At 35.9% G+C, this 20712-nt stretch overlaps 1 protein-coding gene across 15 annotated transcripts in view; it reads right to left on the minus strand.

The window, feature by feature from the left end:
• The window catches only part of Zmynd8 (Zinc finger MYND-type containing 8), a 44588-nt gene extending 28623 nt beyond the window's left edge, over window positions 1-15965 (minus strand). Inside the window, exons 1-4 of one of the 15 annotated variants that reach the window (XM_073978521.1) lie at window positions 15633-15953; window positions 15473-15561; window positions 9631-9755; window positions 9463-9573 (exon numbers count right to left, since the gene is read on the minus strand). The gene's annotated coding sequence lies outside the window, so the exon portion shown is untranslated. The other 14 variants (XM_073978529.1, XM_073978513.1, XM_073978483.1 and 11 more) reach the window with 14 other exon arrangements.
• Window positions 15966-20712: the final 4747 nt, after the last annotated feature.

The raw sequence follows: 20712 nt of genomic DNA on the forward strand, positions 1-20712 counted from the left end.
TTTTTGCAGTAGCCATTTCCGCCGTTCTAGTAGATGGATTTTTACGATCTGTGATTCATATGATCCGGATCGTCGAAAAACTAAAATATCGCGGGGTACCAGCACACTCAAAACGATATTGTAAATACTGTACCCAAAAAATAGGTTTTTTAGAAAAAATATCACACTAAATTTTGGCCTTTGGCAGTAGATTACTCTGCTTCTGTGTGGGCTACATACTCAATATACATATCAGATTATGCGAAATCGCGAGTTCTTTAATCTGTTGTACGTTTCACGGCACTCACTAGAATGGCGTCTTTTATTTCTTCATCATGCTTCGTTCTTTTGTATGTATCGTTTACAATTCAGTGTTGTATTTTTCAATTGTATTGATAATCGGTAATGGTAATACAACAATAGGTTTGTTCGTGAATAAAATATGAGCTTAAAGCTAGTTCTACAACAAATCCTATAATTGGTTTTTCGAAATATCCGAATGCGCGTCCCAGTTACATAAAAAATACAAAAAACACCTGAAATCCGGCTTCAAAATGTCAGCATCCATAAAAGGTGGATGCAGTGGAAATTTTGGAAAGTGATACATTAGAAGTGTAATCTTCATTTTGTATTCTCCTACTTTTACATTGGACAGATGTCCGTCATTTGAATGGTTTAATCAGAAATCGAATAGCAATGTAAAAAACCTGTTTAGCTTCAACGTGTTTTTACCTATGTTTTTTCCTTTACGCGGTCGTAACTACCACGTAAATTAAATTTTTTTGCTAAATTTTTGAGCTTTGTACAAAAACATCTAAAATAATCCAGCAATAGTCATAGTTACTGGTAAACTACAATAGTTCGCGTATTATAATAGTGCAAACCTTGGCTTCATGGAAACTAAAAAATTTTGACTTTTCCTCATATATACCCCCTATGTAGACACAAGGGGACAAGTCAGGTTTACCCGCGACTCGCCTTATTATGTACTTTCAACGCCCCTATCTCGGGAAGTGTGGACTTCCCCCAGACAAAAAAAAAAGTATTTTTGTGTTCAGGACAATAACCCTATCTGTGGTAAAAATGTCAAAGAAATCGCAGAGCCGCGTCTAAACTCTACTTAACCCAATAGCAGGTCTTCGGCCGGAGATTTAAAACTTTCTCCTATGGTTCAAAAATCGGCTACATGAACTAAATTTTCTTATAAATTGCAAGTTTGTCCCAATAGTCGGTCTTCTGACGCACAGTGTCACGACAGCGGCCAAAAAATGCTCAAAACCAAGTACTTCGGAGTACAAATATATTGATGGGAGTCGATAGAAAACTTTTTTATTAGAAGGATTTTGAATTTGGACTATATGAGGGTTCAAATCCGATACATAATTGTTGGCAATGTGATTAATAATATGAGCGGTATTCGGTAAATTGGCATTGTAGATCTTGTACATATTTGGTCTGTTCCTTTACTTTTAAAAATGGTAAAAGTGGTCAGCTGTCATCATATAAATTGTATGCTTCTTAAAGTAAGGGAACACTTTGCGGATAAAAAGTGGTAACAACTGGTAACCTCAGGCACTTAAAGGAATACGACTATTGTTAATATTGTAGATTTACAACTGTTTACAACACCACAACAAAAAAATACATGAAAGTTTAATTTACTACAGGGTTGTTAACTTACTCCACCTAAAGGTATTGTAAACATTGCAATGCACAGTGGATCCACTTGTATAGAGAAAGTGGCAAAAATATGTAGAGTGTTAAAATCAAGTCAATGCGCCGATTACAGCTTTGTGCTGCTGCGAAGAGTGTTTTAAGAAACCACGAGCGTGACATTCTCCCCTCCTTACTCCTCTGGAGGGGGTATACGGTAAGAATTGTTTTATGCTGTTTATACAAAATGACATGAACAAAGGGTCCGATTATCTTATGATGCAAAAAAAGGGCTTGGGGAGACAAAATAATCCCCAAAACAACATAAAATCCAACCAATTTAGCGGATAAAAAAATCAATATTTTTGTCTGAAAATTGGTAAAATTTTAAATATAGATCTTATAGCGTTCTTCCTGGAAGGCACATACCGCCAACGTAAGACTAATTTGGAAGAAGATTTCTTCATCTTGCCACTGATGCCAATTATGTTAATTTACGTGGAAACCATATTCTAGGTCAGCATTAGTCAGCGACCCACCATTTATAGTCTGGCACTAGATGGCAGCTGATTTTAATACTGAATAATCTTAAACCCATGACCTACTTTGGAAAATTATTCCCGAGGTGGGAACTGGTGGCATCATGACTAAAACCGTAGGACAAATTTAAGTATATGATCGAATTAGCATTACAAAATACACTAAGAAAATACGCAGCTAACTAGAATTCCACAACATGCTAAAACACTATTTTTTAATGAAAATTAAGCTATTACCTCCTCCTTCAAAATCCACTATAATAGTTTGCTATACGTATTAGTTTTGCCATATTTTTTTGTATATATTAACTTGCACTTAAAACATCCCAGCAAAATGTTCGATGCCAAAGATGACATTCAATCATGGGTGCAAGTGATCTAGCATGTCATCTTTTTAGCATCTTCATCGATGAATTTTATATGAGCGTGGACCCCAAAAGATGACGTTCTTTTCTGGATCCTAAGCATGTCATTTTAACCAATGCGTTGACATGTCATTTCCACCAATGCTTTCATTCATTTTCACCCATGCTTTGACATGTCATTTTAAATAATGCTTTGGCATGTCATTTTCACCAACCCCTTGGCATGAAATTTTCATATTGTTTGGAAAATGGAAATGCTGTATTGAAATATGGTTTTCATGAAAAACAAAACTCTTTATTAATTCAAACGAATTCATGAAATAACTACAATTAATTTATCAGTTTAGTTTTTCAAAAGTTTACATCCAAAATTGCAATGTAATCACCACCACTGCAACGCAAAAGATTACTTTCTCCGTTCTCCGCAACTGATATTCTTTCATCTTTTACAATTAACTTCCCATCACCAGTTCAGATTTCGACATGGACTCCACATGCACTCCTTTAAGTATTTTTATTTCGTAAATTACTTTTATTTTATAATTTTGTTATTTTATAACAACATTTTGGTAATTTATACTCTTTTGTTTACTGACGGAAATATGTAGGGATCTACAACCCGGCTTGCTTTAGGGATCTCTAAGAACAAAATGTAACGAACGGGGAGGAGAGACTTTTTATGGAAAATACCATTTATGCTTAATTAATTTATTTTTAATTGTTTCTTTCCAAAAGTAGTTTCTTCTTTATTTTCAGATTCTTGTTCCTTTTCGTTTCGGACTTTTTTTTTTTAAATTCCAAGAAGCGAGATTTGATTGATTTCATTCTATGTCAGATTTAGAACAGACAAGGGAACTTTTAAAATAGCAATGTGTGCAGTCCGATTCTATTTTTAGCTCGATGGTTGGGACTTCATATAATACCAATTGTTTAGAAGTTTTAGTTGTTTGATATGCAGGAAATGTAAGACAACATCACGACGACAGTTCTAACAACTTTGGTCTGTTCCAGAAACTGCAAGAATCTACTTATTTTTACTACGATAAAAATTTTTCCTTTATGTTATCGGAAAAAATAGTAAAAATTAGTAGATTTTTGCAGTACTGGAACATACCAAAATGAAAATAAACAGGTGTGTAAATAAAAACACAAACATCATCTCTATTGGATCGATGGAATGGGTACAAATGCTGATGAAAAGATCGGATCTTTCATGACTTCCTTTGCATTGGTTCAAATCCTAATGAAAAGATCGGATCTTCCACGACTTCCTTTGAACCAATGCAAAAGATGACATGAAATCACGTCATCGCAAAGAACCCCTTCCGTCAAATTTTGCTGGGATAGGTTGTACTCACAACAAAAATATTAGTCAAATGTTCCGACTTTTGAAGCTATTCTTAAGAAGATCGCGTTTGAATGTAACAAAAACTAATATATTTTTAAAAAGGTCCATGTCATAGCTGTCAGAGTTGCCAGATGTTGTATCAAAATTTTGACATTCATTTTTTTATTTTTGGCCAATGGGTGGATCCACTGTGCAATGGAACTTTTACAAGGGTGTAGAACAGCTGATTATTTTAGCGCCACTTTAGCTTTGTTCCTTTACTTATTTAATGGTAAAAGTGGTAAAGGAGAAAATTGTCAAAATTGCTCTCTCATGAACATTTTTACCAGAAAAGTAAAGGAACGAAAAAATGGTAAATCTGGTAGCAATGTCAAAAAGAAACATAAAAATCAAGTTTCTTCTTTTATTTTACAGTTTTTAATATTGTTTTGTCAGCGTTCGCCTTTTTCTTCTGTTTTCGTACATTTTATTCTTCATTGTAAAATAATCGTCAAACAAATGTCGAAAAAACAGTTCTACTATTTTTTACCTGCAGAAGTTTGTCTGGTAGCATGTGGTAGAAGAGAAAGGCATATGTGCAGCACTCTCTCCTCTCTCAATCTCTTAAAAATTGCTGCCAGTTTTACCACTTGTTGGGGTTAAGGCTTTGCAGGTTAAAAATGGTAACAAATGGTAACCTCAGGTAAGTAAAGGAACACAGCTTTTGTTGTGAGTTTTATTTTGTGGTAGAAAAATGGGAAAAAATAAAAAAATGAAGGGCAAGAAAAACAAGTTTTTTATGAAAAAGTGTAATTAAACTAAAACTAAAAGATAGACTGACGGTGATGTTAAGATGTTTGAATTTGATTACAATAGGTGTGTACGATAACCCAATAATTTGTACAAATTCGTACAAATTTTTACTGAATGCTGTACGAGAACAAAATTATCCAGCAAAAGAGAGCGAGTTTGGAGAGATTTTTGGAGAGTTCTGTGACTGAGAACTTGCAATTTTTTGCTGGGAAAATTTTTCCCGCAAAAATTTGCAAGTCTGATCAGCTGACTTTTAATCACCTGTTCAATGTAAACAAACTCGAAATGTTTTCACAATTTCACAATTGCACATTTTTTTAGATTCTAAAGCGTTGTGGATAGGATTAAAGCATTAAATAAGTAAACTGCAATATTAAAATTTATGTTTCCATTTTGTTTAAAATATCAAAAGAAACAAAACCAATTTTCATACATTTTCGGAAACCGCTGACTTTCGTGCAAGTTTTTACAAAATGTTGTTCGATAACTTTCTGCAATTTTTCTTGCTTGAGAGAGCAAAAAATTCACTGAGAGAGGTTGCTGGAACTGACTGAGTAAATATTAGGTGTGTCTTTTTACGTGATAATTTGTAATAATCCCAGCAAAATTTATTTGAAGTTGTTCCTTGTGAAGTAGTGATTGAATAGCTTTTTTGAAGCAGTCCACGCAGAGTCATGAAAAATGCAGTTCGTTCTTCACATTTTGACAATGTCCGATTTGAATCCATTTCATAAATTTTTCACATTTTAGAAATTTCAAAATTTTGCAAAAAAAAACTTAAAAAGACAAAGAACATAATTTGTTTCCTGTTAATTATAATAACAGCAATATGTTTGCATCCATAAAAAGTAATTTGTATACAAAAAATAATAAAAGTGATTTCGAACTACATCTTTGTTTGTAGCCAAAGAAGTAGTTGAATCATATGTTGTTGTGATTTATTCACTACAAAGAACTAATGCAAAATGTGTGCTTAAGAAGCAAATTAGACAGTATCCTCACTGCACCATGCCCTTGTAAAAATCATGACTTCTTTCACGTAAAAAGATGTAGTCCGAAATCACTTGCACTCATGATTTAACTACTTCTTTGGCTACAAACATTTTGCTGGGATTATTACGAAATGTTAATAAATGCTGTCTTTTTACACAAAAGTTCAGTAAAAGAGAGCGAAGTGAGAGAACATTTTGACAGTTGTTTGCTGAGAAATTGCTAAAAGTTACTGAAAGAATTTTTCCCAGCAACATTAAGCATGTTCGATCAGCTGCTTTGCAGACGAACATTTTACTTATCTTTTTCAGTAACCACCTCATTAAGAGGTTACCCCGTTTTTTAACAAAGCGTTTTGCGGTGTCGACTAATACTATGTTTACATTTACGAAATCCACTCGATTTCATCTGTCAATTCCATTGTGTATACGTAAAATGAAAACTCATCTGAAATCGATTGGATTTCATTTGTCGTTTGAGCAATGGAATTGACAGTTGAAATCAAGTGGATTTTGTAAATGTAAACATAGTATAAAGCTCGAAAACGAATGGACTGATCATCATATATTTTTGTGGGCTTATTAAGTACCTAAGAATCCCTTCTTTAAACGAAGAAATTTTAAAAATATAAATTTAAAAAAGATGGTGAACAGTAAAAATCGAAATTTCGATTTTTAAGAAAAAGAGGCGCTTTTTTTGATTTATTCAATAAGCCCACAAAAATATATGAAGACTGAACACCAATTTTCAGTCATTTCAAAATACCGAATATCGGGGGGTAGCGTTCCATTGGGGCTACAAGAAAACGTGGTACAATACCAAAAATTTTCTGTAGGATTTTTTTCGCAGCCCTGGCGAAGGCTAAAAACCAAATATTAGCTACTTCGGTTAGATAATGTGGCTAAAACCTTAAATATTGCGAAAATCGTGCGATATCCTTCTATGGGTTCTATATAAAAACGTGGACCTATACCCATAATTTTTTATCAGAAAAAAATTCGACCAATTTGGTCTAGAAAGTTAGGTGAAATCTTTTAAATACCGAAAATCGGGATGTACCGTTATATGGGGTCCATATCAAAAGGTAGACCTATGTCCATGGCATTTATCGGGAAAGTTTTTTATCAACTGGGAACTTGCACATCAAAATTCCGCGAAATTGGCCGATAAATTTAGCTAAAATAACGAAAATTGGGACCGACCTTCCCCATTTCTTGCCCTCGACATTGTCAGCTAACAATAAGTAATTGTACCAAAATTCATCCACCTAAGCCTAGCGACATAGTGTGACGGGGATTTAAGACTTGTATGGCTACGAGATTTTTTGGAACATTAAAGGATTATATCTCGGGAAGTATTGACTTTCCTTAAAAAAATATTTATTATTATTAAGGACAATGAGACCTAACTGTGTCAAAAATATCAGAAGAATCGGAAGGTCGCACGTAATCCCGACTTATGCCGCCATAACGCTGAGTGTATAAAAATGCGGGATTATTGCCTCTAAACAACAATTGTAAAAATCCGTATTTTCATATTTGGTCAACTATTTTTCTTTTTTTTTTCTACTAAAATCACGTTGTTCCAAAGTTTTTACATCGCAAAATATCATCCAAATATAAATCAGATTAGAGTACGGACTATATCGGTCCATTACTTCGGGTAACTCCTCGCGGCCCCATTAATGATGTACCAAAAACACTATTGGCACCTACTAAAATGATCATTGAGCACAAGTAACCGATTTGGCAGAAAGTTTGCATATCGTGAAATGTCTTCCAAACGTACACACCAAGTTCAAAGAAAGTTCCTCTTAAACACTTGCGGGAACAAATCAAATTTAAGGCCTCTTGTAGATCTCTTTGTCATGTCTACCTTTAATAGCCCTTTCCCTGTTTACAACTGTCGATATATTTGTTGTGGTAAGGTTTATAATTTCCCATTAATTGTGCCTTCAAGTTCTGAAAACACCGTTGAATTTATTTCATTGTTTACCCAACCTTTACCCCCCGTTTACACATGCAAGTGACAGTTCGAAAAATACCAATACACTCACACATATTCACTGCCACACCAACTAACAACCTCACTGCCGACAACATATCATTGTCAGTAATCAATGTAAGTGCTTTGAAAGTAACTTCAATTTTTTCCGAACGTTTACACATGCAAGTGTCAGTTCGAAAAAATTGAAGTTTCGACTATAATATGTATACACAACTGCCTGCAAGTTACTTGCATGTGTAATCATTGGGTTACACATGCCAGTGACAGTTCGAAAAAACCAATACATACACAATATTTTACTACCACAATTACATTTTTTGAATTGTCGACTCCACTGGCACTAGATTTTTCATGCCAGCAAAATTTTGAGCTGGCTGCCAATGATATGTCGAAAATGAAAAAAGAGTTGCCGAGACTATTTTTTAATCCATGTACATTTTTGTTTCTTTTAAGAATGCAAAGATTTAATGCATATTTTCAAAAAGATTAGGAAACACAAATAATACGTCTCGGTAGCTGCAATATATTAGTGGTTAGTAAAGACATAATTTTGATGTTTTTCATGCAAATATAGGTTGATAAATAATTTCCCCTCTGGGATTATACAATATTGAAAAGGCGGCAATACCAGATTCATTATGTTTATGATTGAAAACAATCTTTTTAAAACGAAATAAAATAAAAAGTAATAAAATATGTTGTGAATTGTGTTTTAAATCTGAAATATAATGCACTTTTGTGTGTTAATGCGCCTTAAAATAATTAATAATTAATTTTGAAATTGAACTTGCACTGGCATGTGTAAACACACAAGAAAACTGCATGCCAGTCGAACACTTTTTCGGCATTTTCGAGTATAATACATGTACTCAATTGGCACCAATTCACTGGCATGTGTAACTGAAGCGTAACGTTTTAAAAAGATTGTACATGTATTATACTCGAAAATGCCGAAAAAGTGTTCGACTGGCATGCAGTTTTCTTGTGTGTTTACACATGCCAGTGCAAGTTCAATTTCAAAATTAATTATTAATTATTTTAAGGCGCATTAACACACAAAAGTGCATTATATTTCAGATTTAAAACACAATTCACAACATATTTTATTACTTTTTATTTTATTTCGTTTTAAAAAGATTGTTTTCAATCATAAACATAATGAATCTGGTATTGCCGCCTTTTCAATATTGTATAATCCCAGAGGGGAAATTATTTATCAACCTATATTTGCATGAAAAACATCAAAATTATGTCTTTACTAACCACTAATATATTGCAGCTACCGAGACGTATTATTTGTGTTTCCTAATCTTTTTGAAAATATGCATTAAATCTTTGCATTCTTAAAAGAAACAAAAATGTACATGGATTAAAAAATAGTCTCGGCAACTCTTTTTTCATTTTCGACATATCATTGGCAGCCAGCTCAAAATTTTGCTGGCATGAAAAATCTAGTGCCAGTGGAGTCGACAATTCAAAAAATGTAATTGTGGTAGTAAAATATTGTGTATGTATTGGTTTTTTCGAACTGTCACTGGCATGTGTAAAGGTTGGGTAAGACAACCAAGGTACCATATGCCAGCGCCGGTTATACAATAAAATTTTCCGCCATAAAGTGAAAGCTTTGGCTAATGCCGCATTTCGGCCTGGAAATTTAAGACTTTCACCTATGGTCAGATTCCAACACCGGCACATTGCCTTGGTTGTCTTTCAAAACAATGAGAACAAATCAAGGGTACTTGTACTTATGCAATTTTAAAGTCCCATTTCTCGGAAAGTAGGAACTTACTCATCAATTATTACTTATCGTTGTATTCAGGGCCCCTAGCCCTATCAATTGTAGACATGTCATAGATATTTACGAGGAAGCCTTAAACAGTACTGAAGCCCATCTGTCGATCTAATGCAATGAAGAAACGATACTTATAGATTCTATAAAATGAATTACAATACTTACATACATAAGTTTTGCTTTTGGTTCAAATTCCAGTATTCCATATATAGATGTTACAAATATCTAAATAAGTTCCAATATCAGTTAGGATGTATTTATGCGCAGCAAATGGACGATTTGAGTCCAAACTGTAAAAAATAAAAAAAAAAATAAATTAACAAAATTGCTTGTTTTTCAGAAATATAAAGAAGAAGAAAAACGAATGACTTTTTGTCTTTGCCGTATGGCACCTTCGTGGTCTTGATTTGTGTTCGGACTTCTTTACCATTTATTTGTGCAAAATTTTGTTGAGGTGTTTTTGCTGTGCTGTATTTTTATTCAATAATTTTTTTCTTCATCCAATCAAACTATGTAATCAACGCCGCCGCCGACGCTGTCATCTATCTCTTCTGATGTTGTGCTATTAGTTTTAACGTAATTAAAGACGACGAACTTCGTTCCAAGGGAAATAAATTAAATAAAACCCAAAACGTTCATATCAAATTGTATAAAAATTCACACACCACAGTTCGACGTCGTCGTGTAAGAAAATAACACAACCGAAGACAACAAAATATGCCCGCAAAATGCAAAATAAAACAAAAAATTTAATAACAAAGCCAGAATAGCCATACAAACAGACCAATTGCTCTCTCACACACAGCGTAACAATAAACGAAGAGTCCAACAAAGTGTATAATCAACAACAATAACAAGAAAAACAACGGCAGCACAATCCAAATGCCATGATGAACCATTATCGATGTACTCTCCATTCTCAATACCAAACCACATGGCAAAATTGTCGTTAATAGAGATTTGTTTTAATCACAACATGCTCCTCTTCCCCCCTTTTTTGGGACCACTCACAGTGTGTTTTGTTTTGAAAAGAGAGCAACACACCGGTATGGTTATCTTGTATAATACAAAGACCAAGGAATGTGTGTGCATCTTGTATTAAATCACATACACACAGACACCCCATTCCCATGTACATGCCGCTATATGTATACAAAGAGTGGGAGTTATACATACGATTTGAGATTTTGTGGAGACTTTTCTTTTGGGTGAAATATGAAAAAATTTAAGCTTTATATAACTTTTAGGTTATCTGGCCCATTTGACTAAGAAAATTGACTACGTTGGGAAAACACTTAGGGAAAAGATAAAGCCCAAATCAAATCCACGTTTATTACGTCTTCCATATGAAACAGTTTAAAAAACCACGCCGCAAACATACGAAATGGGACAAAAGGTAACTTCTTTCATATCAAAGAGTGTAACCCGATTCAATTTTTAGATCTTATTCCCCTGTCCAAACGGCTTATCAGTGTCTATAGAAGCACCGTTTCTTTGAGAAGGGGTTTATAGAACCACCCGTTCTTTCAGAAAGAGATTATAGAAGCACCCCTTCTTTCAGAAAGAGTTTATAGAAGCACCCTTCCTTTCACAAAGGATTTATAGAAGTACCCATTCTTTCAGAAAGGGTTTTTAGAGCACCCTTTCTTTCAGAAGGGGTTTTTAGAGCACCATTTCTTTCAGAAGGGGTTAATAGAAGCACCCTTTCTTTCAGAAAAGGTCTAAAGATGCACCCTTTCTTTCAGAATGGGTCTATAGAAACACTCTTTTTTCTTTCTTTCAGAAAAGGTCTAAAGAAGCTCCCTTTCTTTCAGAATGGGTCTATAGAAGCACCCTGTCTTTCAGAATGTGTCTATAGAAGCACCCTTTCTTTCAGAAAGGGTTTGTAGAACCAGCCGTTCTTTCAAAAAGGGATTATAGAAGCACCCTTTCTTTCAGAAAGAGTTTATAGAAGCACCCTTTCTTTCAGAAAGAGTTTATAGAAGCACCCTTCCTTTCAAAAAGGGTTTATATAAGCACCCTTTCTTTCAGAAAGTGTTTATAAAAGAACCCTTTCTTTAAGAAAGGGTCTAAAGAAGCACTCTTTCTTTCAGAAAGGGTCTATAGAAGCACCCGTTCTTTCAGAAAGGGTTTATAAAAGAACCCTTTCTTTCAAAATAGGTTTATGGAAGCACTCTTTCTTTCAGAATGGGTTTAAAGAAGCACTCTTTCTTTCAGAAAGAGTTTATAGAAGCACCCTTCCTTTCAGAAAGGGTTTATAGAAGCACCCTTTCTTTAAAAAAAAATGGTTTATAGAAGAACCCTTTCTTTCAGAAAGGGTTTATAGAAGCACCCTTTCTTTAAAAAATGGTTTATAGAAGAACCCTTTCTTTCAGAAAGGGTTTAAAGAAGCAACCTTTCTTTCGGAAGGGGTTTACAGAAGCACCCTTTCTTTCAAAAAGGTTTATTGAAGCCCCAGAATGGGTCTATAGAAGCACTCTTTTTTCAGAAAAGGACTAAAGACACACTCGTTCTTTCAGAATGGGTCTATAGCAGGGACGCGCTTCTTTGCCTAGACAGTATCGTGAGGGCGCCCACTGAGTTGTTTTCGCATTTGCTTCTCTCTCTCTCACATACAGTGTACGTGTACATAAACACACGATGAACATAATGTGGTTGTTGTTTTTTTCAACCATGCATACACACATGCTTTAGTATTGATGGAAATATTGTGGGCGACACTGGTCTATAGAAACAATCTTTCATTCAGAAAAGGTCTAAAGAAGCTGCCTTTCTTTCAGAATGGGCCTATAAAAGCATTCTTTTCCTTCAGAATGTTCCTATAGAAGCACCCTGTTTTTCAGAATGGGTCTATAGAAGCAGTCTTTCTTTCAGAAAAGGTAAAAATGGGCCATATTGGTCCACTCCGTTGGGTACCTCCCCCACAAAAGTTCAAAACTTCTCGCTAAAATGGTGCACAAGAAGATTTACGAAGGCGTAATATTTCTACGAGACATAGAACAGGTTCGAATATGAACTATATCAGTTAACTCCTTTGGGCACCTCCCACGCAGAAAAATCGAAAAAAATGCAGTTTAAGACCACCCCTCGAATAGTTTTGATTTTTCTTGCAAAAGGTTACACACAAGGCTCCTACCGCTATGATACAGATTTTTAGATGGGCAAGTCGATACTTCCTGAGAAAATTACCCGAAAGCTGTAAAAATCCCCTAGGATCAGCATGTGTAGCCACAAGTGTGTAGCCACTTTGCCTATCGTAATACTTCTTCGTATATTAGATAAAATTCGAAGATGGAGCGGTCCACTCCTTCCTCACAAAGGTTCTATAGGATCCTTCTGAAAGAAAGGGTGCTTCTATAGACCCTTTCCGAAAGAAAGGTTGCTTCTATAGATCCTTTCTGAAAGAAAGGGTGCTTCTTTTCACCCCTTCTGAAAGAAAGGGTGCTTCTTTTGACCCCTTCTGAAAGAAAGGGTGCTTCTTTTGACCCCTTCTGAAAGAAAGGGTGCTTCTTTTGACCCCTTCTGAAAGAAAGGGTGCTTCTTTTGACCCCTTCTGAAAGAAAGGGTGCTTCTTTTGACCCCTTCTGAAAGAAAGGGTGCTTCTTTTGACCCCTTCTGAAAGAAAGGGTGCTTCTTTTGACCCCTTCTGAAAGAAAGGGTGCTTCTTTTGACCCCTTCTGAAAGAAAGGGTGCTTCTTGTGATCCCTTCTGAAAGAAAGGGTGCTTCTTTTGACCCCTTCTGAAAGAAAGGGTGCTTCTTTTGACCCCTTCTGAAAGAAAGGGTGCTTCTTTTGACCCCTTCTGAAAGAAAGGGTGCTTCTTTTGACCCCTTCTGAAAGAAAGGGTGCTTCTTTTGACCCCTTCTGAAAGAAAGGGTGCTTCTTTTGACCCCTTCTGAAAGAAAGGGTGCTTCTTTTGACCCCTTCTGAAAGAAAGGGTGCTTCTTTTGACCCCTTCTGAAAGAGAGGGTGCTTCTTTTGACCCCTTCTGAAAGAAAGGGTGCTTCTTTTGACCCCTTCTGAAAGAAAGGGTGCTTCTTTTGACCCCTTCCGAAAGAAAGGGTGCTTCTTTTGACCCCTTCTGAAAGAAAGGGTGCTTCTTTTGACCCCTTCCGAAAGAAAGGGTGCTTCTTTTGACCCCTTCTGAAAGAAAGGGTGCTTCTTTTGACCCCTTCTGAAAGAAAGGGTGCTTCTTTTGACCCCTTCTGAAAGAAAGGGTGCTTCTTTTGACCCCTTCTGAAAGAAAGGGTGCTTCTTTTGACCCCTTCTGAAAGAAAGGGTGCTTCTTTTGACCCCTTCTGAAAGAAAGGGTGCTTCTTTTGACCCCTTCTGAAAGAAAGGGTGCTTCTTTTGACCCCTTCTGAAAGAAAGGGTGCTTCGTTTGACCCCTTCTGAAAGAAAGGGTGCTTCTTTTGACCCCTTCTGAAAGAAAGGGTGCTTCGTTTGACCCCTTCTGAAAGAAAGGGTGCTTCTTTTGACCCCTTCTGAAAGAAAGGGTGCTTCTTTTGACCCCTTCTGAAAGAAAGGGAGCTTCTTTTGACCCCTTCTGAATAGTTTTGAATTTTCTTGCAAAAGGTTACACTCGAGGCCCCTACCCCTATGATACAAGTTTTTTGATGGGCGTATCGACTTGCCCATGAAATTGAGAAAATTACCCGAAAGCTCTAAAAATCAACTAGGATCAGCATGTGTAGTGGCTACACACTTCGTATATTAAATAAAATTCGAAGATGGAGCGGTCCACTGCTTCCTCACAAAAGTTCTATAGGATCTTTCTGAATGAAAGGATGCTTCTATAGACCCCTTGTGAAAAAAGTGATTCTAAAGACTCTTTCTGAAAGAAAGGGTGCTTCTGTAGATCCTTTCTGAAAAATGTGATTCTATAGACCCATTCTGAAAGAAAGGGAGCTTCTATAGACCCTTTGTGGAAAAAGTGATTCTATAGACCCTTTGTGGAAAAAGTGATTCTATAGACCCTTTGTGGAAAAAGTGATTCTAAAGACTCTTTCTTAAAGAAAGCGTCCATAGACCCTTTCTGAAAAAAACACCCTCGATAGACCCTTTCGGAAAGAAAATGTGCTTCTTTGGACCCCTTCTGAAAGAAGTAAAAGGATGTAGAGGAAATCTTACTTTATCCAACAATCGTGTATATTTCCAACCAACATATGTATTTTTTGGATGGAAGACTGGACATGTTTTTCATAATTAAAAACAGATCTTACAAATTGTGTGTACATTCAAATCTTTCAAATTTGCTTTACCTTGTAGGTGTCAGCTTTTATCGGCTTCCTCTAAAAAAATAAGTTCACAAAAACTGTCTCAATTTTTTTGCTTTATGGAGCGATATTTCCGCTCCATGTTTTTTTCAAGATTTACTAATATCAGAAATGTATGTATGTTCCACTAATTATATAATTTTATATTTTTTACGCAAAAGTTGAAATTAGTCCCAAGCACTGGATATTAACAAAATGGCGTGAAACGATAAAGCGCTACAATACTTAGTGGAGACTTTTTAAGTCTCCACAACATTAAAAAAAAACAAACATGTATGTAATATCAATATATAAAAACCTTATAATCCCACCAAATCAAGTTGCCACAAAATCAAAAGAAGAAAGCTAAATAGATAAAACAAAAGAAGAAGAAAGAAAATACATAGCAAACAAAAAGAAAAACAATATTTAAAGACCTCAAAATACCAATACCACAACAAGAAGAAGAGTAGAAAGCATTTTAGCATTGCTGATGAAAGACAGCAGTGGAGTGGCAGTGGCCACATACCGATGTACATAAATATGTAATAAATTGTACGTGTACCAGAAGCGAAGTACATACAAACATTCATACAAAGTATTACAAGTTTGCGCTCTGGTAGATTAAGATTTGTGATTTTGTGGCAATACAAAATGGGAAAATGGAATTGGTCTATTAAAAAACCATAACCATTAATGTCTTCAATAACATTTTCTTAAACTAAGGAATATACACAAAAATTGCATACCTACATTGAAATGAGCATCTTTTCAATCGCCTAATGTCTCTTGTTGTGTTGCCAGCAAAATGGTTTAGGATTCCAAGAGTCAAGTCTACAGCACTTTAGTTTGGGGGAAAATGTAGGAAACAATGAGTTTAGTTTAGAAAAGTTTAATTAGCATAGGTACATACCAGCTGTGCTTCTTGGAGGAATCCGTAATTCGTTGTCTGGGAATACCACAAGTTTCCAATATCTTCTTCTCGCAAATCACACACCAATCAATTTTAACTTTTTTGTTTGTACCAAATTCCCTCTAATCTTATGTTTATGTTGCTTTGCTTAATAGTTGAATAAATATTGTATTTCCTGTTCCACAACTAGCGCCAGCCTGTATAATTATTTGTCTTCTTCAGAGATTTGCAAGTTGTTTGTCTGGTTAGTTGATGCTTTGCTAATTTTTTTATGTGCGTAAATTCGTCTCAAAACCGTGCAATCAAATACAAAGCCCATACAATTAAATGGTTACTCGTTCTTTTTGTGAACCGATTACTTGCCGGCCATAATAACAAATACTCGTTATCCCGTATTCATTACAAATGTTCAAGGATTTTATTTCGAATAATTTTGGGAAATTTCGGAAAACTATCGGGTATGTTCTGAGACACACTTCACGCTTCAACCATTTTGTTCCCCTCATTTACGTAGGGGGTACTCTTCTTTTTAAATGCCCTAATGAATCTTAGCCCCAAGAGATTCGCTAAAATAGGAGTAAATTGGGTGAACAAGTGAGAGGTGAAGTGTGTCTCAGAACATACCCGTATAATTGAAGAAATGATAAAGGAGATACCCCAAAATCAATACATAACCTGAAAAACAGTTGAAAGAGTGGAAAGAAGCTTGATTACATAATTTCCACCATAACGTTGCGTAGTAAACTTTTGAAAATGCTTGGGTCTTCTGAGGGGGGATCACTTGAAGGTCCAACAACACAGGAAGATTTATACTTTTCAATGTCGTAAGAAATATTAAATGCTTATGAAGTGGCCGAAGGTGGGTTAAACGTCTATGGAATGCATGGACATTCATTAATTAAAAGTCTAAAGAAGAGCATAATTCCTGCTAATATCTTTATCATGTCAACAGGTGGTTGTGATTCAAAAGGTTGGTATATAATGAGAGGTACTTAAAGAACATTCATAAATCCATAACTCGGGAAGTATGGATTTCGGCAACAACAACGATGGAATCAGGGTTCCAAGGACAACTTATTAGAAAACATATTGATAGTCTATAAGAAAACCACTGCATGTTCGTAAACCAGTAAGGAAAGGATCAAAGTCAGACGGGGACGAGAATTTATATATGGTTTATCCAAATCTAGACCGATTTCAAAATAATTTGACAATCTTATTTCTAGACCGAATCAATCACACATTCCAAATTCTATCGAAATTAGACAGATATGCGTGTTTGGTGCATCAAATATGTACCTCAGTAATGGAATTCTGTAACTAACAGTCTGTTTCACTATGTCGAATGAAAATGAACAAAAACAAAGTCAATATTACCAAGGCATATTCATATAAGGTAAATGCATGAATTACAACAACTAACAAATTTACAAAAACAACATTGTTGTTATTGAAAATTAATTGTCAAAGATAAATATTGAATAATAGAGTCGTTCCAAAATTTTGTTCAGGAAAAACATAAATACATTTTGAAAATCCTCTAAAATAGAACAAATTTGAATCAAAATGTAAATATAAAGCACTCAAAACTGTCGTAGGTCATTGTTATTACACGTTTCCGGTGAAAAGAAGAATTTTATGGTAGCAAATTTCGAAGTTTCAAATTTCATGAGTAGACCCCATTACATTTCGAAAACTAAATTTACAAAAAAAGTAAGAATACAGCTGATTGTCACTTCTACCTTGTATAAATATGCCTTGAATATTACCATGTAAAGAAAAGTTTAGATGTTTTTCGTTCGCATTCACTTTGTTTCGACATAGTGAAACAGGCCCTAAGTTTTCGAAAACAAAACAATTGGGCTGCCATTGTATGTATGACAGTGCATGAATATGAAACCAAAACCAATATGGGTCCATTCATCAAAAGAAGCGGCCCTTCTTTTAGAAACGGTCTATAGAAGCACTCATTCTTTCCGAAAGGGTCTATAGAAGCACTTTTTCTTTTAGAAAGGGTCTATCGAATCGCCCTTTCTTTTAGAAATGGTCTATCGAAGCACTCTTTCTTTCAAAAATGGTCTATACAAGCACCCTTTCTTTCACAAAGGGTCTATAGAAGTACCCTTTCTTTTAGAAATGGTCTATCGAAACACACTTTCTTTCAGAAAGGGTCTATCGAAGCACCCTTTCTTTCAGAACGGGTTTATAGAAGCACCCTTTCATTCAGAACGGGTTTATAGAAGCACCCTTTCATTCAGAACGGGTTTATAGGGTCTATAGAAGCATCCTTTCATTCAGAACGGGTTTATAGGGTCTATAGAAGCACCCTTTCATTCAGAAAGGGTCTATAGAAGCACCGTTTCATTCAGAAAGTGTCTATAGAAGCACGCTTTCATTCAGAAAGGGTCTATAGAAGCACCCTTTCATTCAGAAACGGTCTATAGAAGCACCCTTTCATTCAGAAAGTGTCTATAGAAGCACCCTTTCATTCAGAAAGTGTCTATAGAAGCACCCTTTCATTCAGAAAGTGTCTATAGAAGCACCCTTTCATTCAGAAAGTGTCTATAGAAGCACCCTTTCATTCAGAAAGTGTCTATAGAAGCACCCTTTCATTCAGAAAGGGTCTATAGAAGCACCCTTTCATTCAGAAAGGGTCTATAGAAGCACCCTTTCATTCAGAAAGGGTCTATAGAAGCACTCTTTCATTCAGAAAGGGTCTATAGAAGCACCCTTTCATTCAAAAAGGGTCTATAGAAGCACCCTTTCATTCAGAAAGGGTCTATAGAAGCACCCTTTCATTAAGAAAGGGTCTATAGAAGCACCCTTTCATTCAGAAAGGGTTTATAGAAGAACCATTTCATTCAGAAAGGGTCTATAGAAGCACCCTTTTATTCAGAAAGGGTCTATAGAAGCACCCTTTCATTCAGAAAGTGTCTATAGAAGCACCCTTTCATTCAGAAAGGGTCTATAGAAGCACCCTTTCATTCAGAAAGGGTCTATAGAGGCACCCTTTCATTCAGAAAGGGTCTATAGAAGCACCCTTTCATTCAGAAAATGTCTATAGAAGCACCCTTTCATTCAGAAAGGGTCTATAGAAGCACCCTTTCTTTCAGAAAGGGTCTATAGAAGCATCCTTTCCTTCAGAAAGGGTCTATAGAAGCACCCTTTCATTCAGAAAGGGTCTATAGAAGCACCCTTTCTTTCAGAAATGGTCTATAGAAGCACTCTTTCATTCAGAAAGGGTCAATAGAAGCACCCTTTCATTCAGAAAGGGTCTATAGAAGCACCCTTTCATTCAGAAAGGGTCTATAGAAGCACCCTTTCATTCAGAAAGGGTCTATAGAAGCACCCTTTCATTCAGAAAGGGTCTATAGAAGCACCCTTTCATTCAGAAAGGGTCTATACAAGCACCCTTTCTTTCAGAAAGGGTCTATAGAAACATCCTTTCCTTCAGAAAGGGTCTATAGAAGCACCCTTTCATTCAGAAAGGGTCTATACAAGCACCCTTTCATTCAGAAAGGGTCTATAGAAGCACCCTTTCTTTCAGAAAGGGTCTATAGAAGCATCCTTTCCTTCAGAAAGGGTCTATAGAAGCACCCTTTCATTCAGAAAGGGTCTATAGAAGCACCCTTTCATTCAGAAAGGGTCTATAGAAGCACCCTTTCTTTCAGAAAGGGTCTATAGAAGCATCCTTTCCTTCAGAAAGGGTCTATAGAAGCACCCTTTCATTCAGAAAGGGTCTATAGAAGCACCCTTTCATTCAGAAAGGGTCTATAGAAGCACCCTTTCATTCAGAAAGGGTCTATAGAAGCACCCTTTCATTCAGAAAGGGTCTATAGAAGCACCCTTTCTTTCAGAAAGGGTCTATAGAAGCACCCTTTCCTTCAGAAAGGGTCTATAGAAGCACCCTTTCTTTCAGAAAGGGTCTACAGAAGCATCCTTTCCTTCAGAAAGGGTCTATAGAAGCACCCTTTCATTCAGAAAGGGTCTATAGAAGCACCCTTTCATTCAGAAAGGGTCTATAGACGCACCCTTTCATTCAGAAAGGGACTATAGAAGCACTCTTTCATTCAGAAAGGGTCTATAGAAGCACCCTTTCTTTCAGAAAGAGTCTATAGAAGCACCCTTTCTTTCAGAAATGGTCTATAGAAGCACCCTTTCATTCAGAAAGGGTCTATAGAAGCACCCTTTCATTCAGAAAGGGTCTATAGAAGCACCCTTTCATTCAGAAAGGGTCTATAGAACAGGGACGAGCTTCTTTGCTTAGATCGTATAGTGAGGGCGCCCACTGAGTTGTTTTTGCATTTGCTTCTCTCTCTCACGTATAGTGTAAATGAATGAAAACAAACAAAAACATAATGTGGTTGTTGCTTTTTTCACTCATACGTTCATACATGTCTTCGCTTTGGTTGTATTTCTGTGGTCGTCGCTGCTATAGAAGCACCCTTTCATTCAGAAAGGGTCTATAGAAGAACCCTTTCATTCAGAAATGGTCTATACAAGCACCCTTTCTTTCAGAACGGGTTTATAGAAGCACCCTTTCTTTCAGAACGGGTTTATAGGGTCTATAGAAGCACCCTTTCTTTCAGAACGGGTTTATAGGGTCTTATAGAAGCACCCTTTCTTTCAGAACGGGTTTATAGGTTCTATAGAAGCACCCTTTCTTTTATAAAGGGTCTATAGAAGCACCCTTTCTTTTATAATTTGTTTGTTAACGCAAATCGAAACAACGCAACGCAAAGTCGACTAAAAAGTGACGGCAACGTCTTCAATATAGACGACTGAAAAGTCTTCCATGTAGATGACTGAAAAGTCTCCAATATAGACGACTAAAAAGTCGTCCATATAGACGACAGCAAAGTCGTTTATTTAGGCTCCTGAAAAGTCGTCCATATAAACGACTGAAATGACGTGCATATAGACGACTGAAATGTCGTCCATATACATACGTAGGCTTCTGAAAAGTCGTCCATATAAACTGAAATATCGTCCATATAGAAGACCCAAAGTCGTCCACAAAAACGATCCATATAGCCGACCGTAAGGTTGTCAATTTTTAACGATTGCTTTAAAAATGATG

Source organism: Musca autumnalis, unplaced genomic scaffold (genome assembly GCF_047663935.1).
Source record: "Musca autumnalis isolate F117 unplaced genomic scaffold, ASM4766393v1 scaffold_1, whole genome shotgun sequence".
Lineage (NCBI taxonomy): Eukaryota > Metazoa > Arthropoda > Insecta > Diptera > Muscidae > Musca > Musca autumnalis.